The sequence below is a fragment of the Cydia fagiglandana genome, chromosome 6 (genome assembly GCF_963556715.1).
Source record: "Cydia fagiglandana chromosome 6, ilCydFagi1.1, whole genome shotgun sequence".
In the NCBI taxonomy this organism is placed as follows: domain Eukaryota; kingdom Metazoa; phylum Arthropoda; class Insecta; order Lepidoptera; family Tortricidae; genus Cydia; species Cydia fagiglandana.
The window spans coordinates 14,709,067-14,719,416 of NC_085937.1; the positions used below are offsets into that span (position 1 = coordinate 14,709,067).

A 10,350-nucleotide genomic window follows, 5' to 3' on the forward strand; every position below is an offset into this window, starting at 1 on the left:
GGGGTGTCGTTGGACGTTGGACAAGTCTTTCAGTTGTGGTTTTTCAAAAGTGTGACGTAACATTTTCCTTAAACCATACGAAAAAGCTTTCCAAAAGTTGTTAGCTAGTTCAAAACTAACTTTGTTCAGTTCCCTATTATATTAGAGTGCTCACGTTTTTATTCAGAGATTATGGTATGAGGTATGAGATACTAATATCAGATATTCAGATATTAGTTAGTATGGTTGAATTAATCGCAGCATTTGTGGCCCACGTTACCTTTGTCCGCGAGCACGTGGCGCGCCGTAAACAAATGTGTTTATATTCAATCACTATCATCTCTCATAACACTCTCCGCTCTACAGCAACAGTTTAAGTGTGGAAGGCAGTACGTTGATTCACTGTTTTATGGGACAAAGACCCAAGGACCCACAGTAAGCTCAAGAAGGCTTAGTTAAGTTGTTGTAGATGTAAATAATGATATTATATATAATGCAATAGCCTCCGGAGTGGCTGCACCATCCGTATTGTTGCGTCACTCGCGCGCATTGGATAAGGCTACTTTGTTCAGTAACGTATTAATATACGAAATAATTATAAACGTATGCGCTTTGACATTACAGCCAGAAATGTTGTTATCTTATACATGGTCCTCTGTAACCATATATACTTAAGTAACAGCCCCTTATTACAAAATGCTTAACTATAATATTCAGTACAAAAATGCTTGTGCCGCACACTGATGGAATCTCGTCCTATACTTATTTATTTATATTATTTTTATTCATAAATTTCTGTTGTTTTGTATCAGATTAATTAGATACAATGATTTGCTTTGAAGTTCAAGTGCCCTGTAAGTCAATATAAGTGCTATTAACCGTAACTAGTTACTTCTAGAACAACCCCCCACCACTCCTTATGTATGTGCTCGGCTCCGATGATTTCACATTGAAGTCCATTAAACAGGAACGTTACCAGAAACGTAGTATGTTCCAACTCCATACATCTGTTCCTCTTGACGATGTTTTTCATGTTCTAGCTTTTTTAAAGACAACAATATACTGCAAGCGTTAGTAAGTTATCTGTGGCACGAACTCACACCGCTAACTACCGCATGTTCTTGCTCAGCGGTAAATATCGCCAAACGTATGAGGTAATAGCGGTTAATAAAACTTATGAGTAGGTAAACAATTTTTAAGTATTTTTAAGAGGTTTCCGGTGTTATTGAGCGAAGTAGCAAAATCACGCTAACAACAGTCTCTAGACTACAATTTTGTCGCTCTTATATTGATTTTATATCATCGTATAAGCCCGGGTTTGGGCACAAAGCATAAGCGTATTTATTTTAATATCGTTCTAATATCAGTCTAATTGAATGTTGTTTGCATTCACAGTAATCTTTTTCAAAACTATATTAAGCTGCTTTAGGCTAATATCGCTTTTACGTAAGTATCTTGTAAGCCTACATAGGCTTATATTGGTCGAACGTAAGTATCTTGTAAGCCTACATAGGCTTATATTGGTCGAACGCCTAAATAAGCTTATTTTGGTTTGAAACATTCTATTTGTGAAGTATAAATATACGGGTGAAATTAACTGCAACGTGACAAAAACATATTAGTGTAAGTGTTTATCAAACTTTTTATGAATTATGTTTAAATATAATAACGTGCTGTTTATCATCGTCTGTTTATGTTTCAGGGTAAGTATTCACATGGGAAAATATTATTTATTGTAAAGTAGACCCTGTTTTACACTTCAAACTTTATGCGCCTACTCAAATATGGTATTTGAATATTTTTATAATTATTTTATTTCTTTATTTTGTATTGATAGTCAGCCATTGATGTAGGTGCATTTTTCAAGCGCACTATTAGAGTATTTTAAGCATTCTGAATACAAATGATGTGGCCATGTTGAATTACTTATACTATCAATAGTGTTCCCAAAAACGATTTAAGATCAAACCATCTGATATTGATCTTCTCTATTGTGATATAAGTGTCTTGATCTTATATCACTCTAATATCTTACTAAAGTGCTGCTGTTGATCTTATTATAGCTTTAATAAGATCAGAAAAGTACGTACTTACAGTGTTCTTATGCTATGTTAATATTAGTCTTACATTCTTACAATAGCGTTTAGAAATCTAATATAAAATCAAATGAACTAAGAGAATGAGGATATAAGACCAGGGACTCTCAAGTTCAATGAGACTTCGTAAATGTTGTTGTAAGAGCAAGAGGCTTATAATAGTATTATGCTATGTTGATATTAGTCTTACATTCTTATAATAGCATTTAGAAAGTCTAATATAAGATCAAATGAACTTAGAGAATGTGGATATAAGACCACGTACTCTCAAGTTCAATGAGACTTCGTAAATGTTGTTGTAAGAGCAAGAGGCTTATAATAGTATTATGCTATGTTGATATTAGCCTTACATTCTTATAATAGCATTTAGAAAGTCTAATATAAGATCAAATGAACTTAGAGAATGTGGATATAAGACCAAGTACTCTCAAGTTCAATGAGACTTAGTAAATGTTATTGTAAGAGCGAGAGGCTCATAATAGTATTATGCCATGTTGATATTAGTCTTACATTCTTATAATAGCATTTAGAAAGTCTATTATAAGATCAAATGAACTTAGAGAATGTGGATATAAGACCAGGTACTCTCAAGTTCAATGAGACTTAGTAAATGTTATTGTAAAAGCGAGAGGCTTATAATGGTATTATAAAATGCTCTTATATACATATATAAGACTAGGTAATAAGACTAAACTTACTAAAGTGCGTATTAGCTTGTCTAAGACTAATATAAGAGCGATGACAAGTTCAAAACAAAAATAAGAGCGCTATAAGCTCACTACTCTTTATAAAGTGCGCAATCTGAGACTTTTTTGCTAGTTGGGAGATTACCGAGATAGTAAAACATCTATCGTTACTCCATTAGTTAAATAACAAGTAGGTAACGGTACAAGTATGTATGTAGGTATATACCTACGGATATGATGGTCGTAGAGGATTATCGCCCCGGCTATTGTAGTAGCGTAGCGTTATATCATACGAACATGTAAAGTCTTTGCTAATTCCCGAAAATAAGTTACTGGTATGGATCTGGGAATCCCTGCTGGAAACGTTTTACTTTTCACCACCCATCAGGTCTTCAGTTGCGTTTGCGTACCGAGTTAATTTCACTTCATGTCTTAGGGGCTTAAATTGTTTATCTCGCAGGAATAGCCTCAAAAACTATTAGAAAGTTGTACAATCGATCTCATCTTCACTAATCAGTTGTTATAAGTGCATAAACCCCTACGTTACCTTAGTTCTTTAGATAGGCTAAGTGCATGTAGGGTTGGATAGCTTTTCGTCAGATCAAACTGACGCTATTTGTGAGATTATACTCATCATACCAGCATAACATTCATATTATATTAAGTATCTAAAGAATAGGTTAATCGGACCTTATAAAACGTAATGTGTTGACCATTTAAGACGCGATGGCAATGACGTGACGTGGGTTTGATGCGTTCCCCTATAAGGGTGACAAAATTACCTGATGACGTCTTCAGTTGCCTAAGCCTAATTAAAAAATAAGAGTATGTACACATACTCCTACCACATAAGTAAATTTGTTGTGTCTCACAAAACGCGGAAACTGAGGGGCTACCGCGAAAACAGAAATTCGCTAATTGCGGGGATGTTTCTCGTTTCCTCCAATGAAGGCGTAATTAGAGTGACAGAGAAAAATGCCCGCAATTTGCGAACTTCGATTTTCGCGGTTATAGCCCTGTCTAGTTACTAACAGATAGGTTTTTTGTGCGTTTGCTTGGGTACACACTTACAAAACTTGGCGGTTAAACTACATCTACAACGATAAAAAAATTATAAGTGATCAGTACGGATATGATGGCCGTTCTTGTCTACGTGCCAGCGTGATAAAACGGTGTCCGTCACTTTCTATCCCGCGGTGTTAAAAAGTGACAGTTATTATAAAATAACCAAGTCATAAGACGTGGATAAAGCCATCCATAATCAGCCTGCAGGAATTGATAATAATATTCAAGCTACCTATATCTAATTGTAGAATGTCGTCAATTTCCCAGCCGTTCTTTAGAGATCTGGCCCCATAGACAACTTGCCATCGCTAACGCTCCGTAGCGAACGAAATGGAACTAAAACTGTCATAAATAGAGAGATACAAAGCAATGCGATGGCGAAACGCAAGCGATTGTACCTTGGCTAGGTCGGCCTCAGGTCGGCAGTATCAAAAAACTACAAATACAAACGCTTCTACCAAAGTTACAAAATAAATCTCTTCTTAAATCACTGGCAGTGTCTAAACAGTTTCGAACACGAAATTCCTCGGGATCCCACCTAATTCACCTAAAATAAATATCCTCGCACATCAATTGCCGTGTTCAATTAGCTGATCTTACCTATCAATTTACAAAATGGAGAGGAGCAACGATGTTTGATCCCAGGACAGATTGAATGCTATTCCGCCTGTAATAAAGTAGTTAATAAATGTAACAATTAAATAACCTCTCATAAGATTGATACCTCTCATAAGAAAAATCTCTCTTAAGATTGTACATATCTTCTGCGGAACGGAACGTTGTAGTGTTTAAAAAATAAAGCAAGGAGGTTTTTTTTAAAATAAAATCACAGTATAATTTCTCTTAAAGGTGTACGTGTATGAAAAGGTTAAAGGTTGCGTTCATAAATAGCTTTGAAAACATTCTTATAATGTATCCTTTATTGGAAGCATGTTAAAAGATGTCAGTGAACCCTGATATATTTGGAATGACCTTCCACTGACTCAACCCCTACTGTATGCGATGCGCCCAAACGCTGGGCCTGAAACCTGGAGGGCTATTCTAATTCAAGAATTTGTTAGTGTTTTGATTTGGTTTTGATACGCTCTAATCTTCTTGTAGTGATTAGCGCGCATCTGTCGCTCGACTTCAGCGAACTGATATACATGGAAGTATTCTGTCCGCTCAGTTATGACCCAACGTAAACTATTCGATTGTAGGCGGTGCTTACAAACTATTCGATTCGCAACTTCAGTTCGTCCGAGATGACAGTCAGTGACGGATGACTAAATTGATTTATAAAAACAACGTTTTTTTGTAATTAGAAATGTCTTCATGTGTCATGAAGTGGTGCAGAAGTTATTTTAGTTCATACCAAGGATAGTGGAATCACTTTTCACTTGTAGTAAACAGATAACTTCAGTAAAATATGGAATAAACATGACGATTTGTTTTCAATACTAACGTGCTAAGCTAAAACGTAACAACTGCATACAACTTTCATAACAACATACGACTTTTTAAATTGCGAGGATAATAGGGATGGTGTTATGCCAAATGAAGTAGACTATTTTATTAACTTGTGCTTGGTTTAGGTATTTTCTATATAATTATAAATGTAGTAATGAATTATTTCTTACAGATTTGTATTTTACTTTTTTATTTCATGAGATGGAGCTGTAAAAAAACTACCTAATTATTCCAAATTAATAATCAAATTTGATATTATCATTTTACATTACTTTCCATTCAGATACCCACAAGATGCTATTCGCAGAGAACTATGGAAAAAAGCTGTCCAATTAGAGAGACATGAAATTAAGTGGATGCCTGGAAAGATATCTAGAATATGTTCTATTCATGAGATATAACTCGTGAGATAATCATACCCGGTCTCCTATATGTAGATACACTTCCACTGAATTAATTTAACAAATACACACATTAACTGAAAATGTTGATCATTGGAATCCACCCTCTACCGTCACATATATGTAGGTTCTCTCTCAAGCCATTTCCGTCAGTAGAAAAGAGCGGCAAATTTAGAAAATTAAGTAGTAAGTAAGCGCGCGACCGGGTGTGGTCCCAAACAAAATTTTAATTTTGCACCTTTTTCTACTGACAAACTTGCTTGACCGGCTATATACATATAAAATATTTATTGTGACTCCGCCTATTCAAATATTTTTGACCCGATTCGTGTACCCGTGTAAATTTTGCAGACTGTATAGCCAGTCCGATTTCTAAGATCAAGTTCGCCATACATATACTATGGCGTACCTACTTGATCTTAGAAAAACGGACAGACTATACCTGAACGTGAATTCGCACTGCTATACAGATTGATAATAAAATATACAAAATACTTATTACAGCGGAATACATTTATACAACAATGATATATTTACTTATGTTGAGTTAGTCTGTCATTTCATTTCATAACCATACATCGTTATCGCGGGAGCAAATACGATTTGACAATACTGAAAGATTATAAAAAACAGTCAAAAACAGAAATGACATTCGTATAGAGAAACGTTTATACCTACGACCTTAAAATGTATAATTATTTTATTGAATATCAATGCTATCTTACCTCCATACTTGACTTGATTGGTACTTAAAAAGATTACCTATTAGGTACGCAACCTTATCAGTCAATTTAGACATTTGTCAATCTTGACTGATCTTTATTTGTAACAACATAATCAAATAGAAGTTGCCTTTAAAATGCCTCGAAGGAAAATAACATGTGATGAATTTGTGGGGTTGTTTATACAGGATTATCCTGAGCTAGAGGCTCGCGATACAAATCTATTTTGCTCGAAGTGCAATATTAGTTTTTGTAAAACTAAATCTTCCGTGAAACGTCATTTTAACTCTGAAAGACACACTTCTCTCAAAAAAGATTTTAGGTTGGAACTGACAAAATTTCTAGTAAGCTGTAACATACCGTGGTCTCAAATAGAGAACCCTGTATTTAAAAATTTAATTGAAGATTGTCTATCTGGAAAATTTGAAAAAACTGTTCAGGTCCCTTCAGAATGTTTGCTGAGGCAGACTTGCGTGAATGAATTATACGACAAAGAGATGGATATAATTAGAGACGAATTAAAAGACGCGTATATATATGTAAGTGTTGATGAAACCACAGATGCTATAGGTCGTCAAATCGCTAACGTTATAGTAGGTGCTATGCTTGAAGATGATGTTGGAACTCCACACGTGCTGTCAAGCAAATGTTTAAATGAAACGAACAATATCAGTATAACTAATACTGTAAAAAATGCCCTGGATGATTTGTGGGGCCCTGGTCACAATAAGCATGACAAGGTGTTGTTGTTATTGACTGATGGTGTGGGGTATATGTTGAAAGCTGGCAGAAATTTGAAAACACTTTTTCCGAACATTGTCCATGTTACATGTTTAGCCCATGCTCTTAACAGAGTTGCCGATCAAGTTCGTGTTCTTTTTCCAGAAGTTAACCTATTAATTTCAAATGTAAAGAAAGTATTTCGCAAATCTCCGAAAAGAGTAAAAGCATTAAGAGAAATGTTTAATGGAATTCCTTTGCCTCCAAACCCAACAATTATTCGCTGGGGAACATGGATCGAGGCTACCACTTACTACAACAAGTATTTTGATGAAATAAAAAGCGTTATAGACACATTTCGTAATTCAGACGCACAGTGCATCGTCAAAGCAAAAAAATCTTTACTCAGTGCAAAAGTTCGAAAAGATGTAAATTTCATAGCAAAGTATCTGCAAGTAATACCAGATGCTATAAATAAACTGCAGTGCCAAAATCTATCTCTTAGTGAAAGTTTGACCATAGTACAAAATACATACAAACATATATCCAAATTAATTTTGAATAAAGATGGAAAACAGATTTTAAAAAAGTTCAAAGTGGTTTTGCAGAAAAATGCCGGATATGAAGTTATGAAAAAAATGTGTGAACTGATATCGGAGAAGGAGATAGTACTAGATTCAACGATATATCGTTCTACATTTGATTACTTCCGTCGTTTTAAAAACGCACCCATTACAACAGTAGCAGTCGAAAGATCATTTAGCCAATTAAAATGGATATTTACTGCACGACGCCGCAGATTAAGAGTAGAAAACATAGAGAAAATTTATGTCGTATATTACGAAAATCACTTAAGATCAACAAAAATTAAATAATGTTGTACAAAATAAATCATGAATATTTATTTGATATGTCGATTCCGGGTCATTATTTACTAACAGAGTGTAAAGCAAGATTTATGAACATTATGCAACAAAAACTTCGTGCTATGTATGATGAACTTCTTGGAGGCTTATAATGTGTAGGCAGAAAGGTCTGTTTTTACTAAACGGGCAGTCTGTTTTACCACTTCTTTAATAAATTTATATTTGCTCCCGCGATAACGATGTATGTTCATAACAACATTTTAACTAGTTATCTTTTAATCTGCATTAAATTATTATACGTGAATTATTTGACTGGTTCTTCAATGTATGGCATAAACCTGTCCCTGTCCAAGTCATATTCTAATCAAATATGAACCGCGAACTCTCAGCGGCCAGTACGTACAGCAAGAAGGTTATTAGCGGATTAATGTCGCTGATTGGTAGTTATTGACATTATATGCATTTCATCTACACTTAGCTATGTACCATTAGTGTAATAAAGATGACTATTATTTCGTTTACCAGCTTTGATTACAGGCTCTGTAAACGCGTCGTCTTATTTGAATGTAGGCGTAATTGTGTATGTGTGCTAATTTGGCCCGAGAATTTGAACGGTAATGTTCCTAAAGGCGGTATCCATGGTATATATGATCGCAGCTCGACTTTAACTTACGGCCCGATTCGAATATGTGCGACGATTTAAAATACGTTAATTAATAGGTCTTAAAACGATATGGATTCGCTATCAGTGAGAAATGTGACGTTTCTTCAAAAACAAAATCGGCACTTTTGACACTAACACATCTAATCCAAATCGTTTCTAAATCTATGAATTGACTTATCTTAAAGTTCGAATCAGGCAGTTGATTTTCCTTGCACCAATCAGGGTTAGTGATCTTCAAAATTGTATCAAAATAAGATCAAAACCGTAACATGTTGCTACATCCGAATCGGGCTCCTGTGATAATCAATCCATTGGCCACTGGTTCATCTATAATAATTATCAGATTGTTTTTATTTGTAGATTGTCATTGGTCGAAAGTACAGGTATACAGGATGGCTAAAAAATAACTGCATTTAAGAATGACAGAGATTTTGACTGATTTATCACGGACCAATTAAAAAGTTATTTAAACGAATACCTAGAGGTAACATATAATAAGCTTCAACACCTTTGCTGATTATTATCGCGCTTAGTACATGTAGGTATGATTTAGATATCACAAGTCCCACATATTATGGAAATGATTTCACCTCGAGGCCAAATTTCGCGTTTAAAATTCGGGTCAGAACCATCTAATTTATTAACGACGCATCGTGTGCGACAGGCGAGGCCACCTACTTATCTCACTTATCTAAAGGTGCTTAAGCCTCCCGAAAATTCCCGCGTGCGTAGAAAATTTACGACTTGAGAAGAGATTTTAGCGTTATCTGCTTTATCAGGAGATATTGCGAGGTGCCGTGAGCTTGTCGTTTGCTAAACAATAGTAATTTATCTGGGCACTAGATCGCACGCCGCTGTCCGCTATATGAATCTCCAGTCTGAATGGTGTTCGAAACGTTTACTCGTTCGTGTACTCATAGTGTACATGTTGTGTATAGTGTTGGCAAACGCGTGCATTCTTGAGATGTATGTTTTAGTTATTTACTAGCCGTGGTGAGTGATATTTTAATCTTTCGATTGCTTCAAAGTTGTTGAAATTTACTGTTCACAGTTTATTTCAAATTTCAACAGAATTATTTTGAAGTTTAGTACGTTCGAATACTTGATCGACTCTTCAATTAGTTCCTAAATATAATTAATGTAACTTTTCAGATACCGGAAATCAATGACATCCTTAGATGAATTTGTCAATTCATCAGCATGGCTTATCAAGGTATAATAGTTTATTTATTTTATTCTATATACAAATACCGGATTTTAACATCCAAAGTGGAAAAATTTATTGCCTGTCGGCTCTCACTGCCCCACTGCTTTCGGATATTAAAACCTCTTAAATTTTTTCCTTGATTAGAACAAAGGATTTCATTTCCACACATAAATTATATATGTACGTACAAATAACTTATTTCACACAGACATGTTCGCGTCGAAAAGCTAGTATGGACCTAAACGCAGTAAAACCGCCATGTAAATAGTTGTTTATACACTGCGGTAATGAACATTACCATAATTTACCGAGTATTACCGCATGTGGCAAGGTGGTTGTTTGTGCCTAGTTTAATAGGCAGGGCTGGACCGATCACGCAAGCATCCTCCCATTATTACTGTGGACTTTGCCGAGTGCACATTAGTACCATTACTCCATATATTCGTGAAAATTTAAAACTTGTCTTACTTAAATTATTTTTCTAGTAAATAACAG

General features: G+C 35.0%; 1 long non-coding RNA gene across 1 annotated transcript in view; it reads right to left on the minus strand.

Annotated features, from left to right (window-relative positions):
* LOC134665343 (uncharacterized) overlaps window positions 1–10,350 on the minus strand; it is a 125,732-nt gene that overhangs the window by 63,067 nt on the left and 52,315 nt on the right. The gene's annotated exons all lie outside the window — the stretch shown is intronic.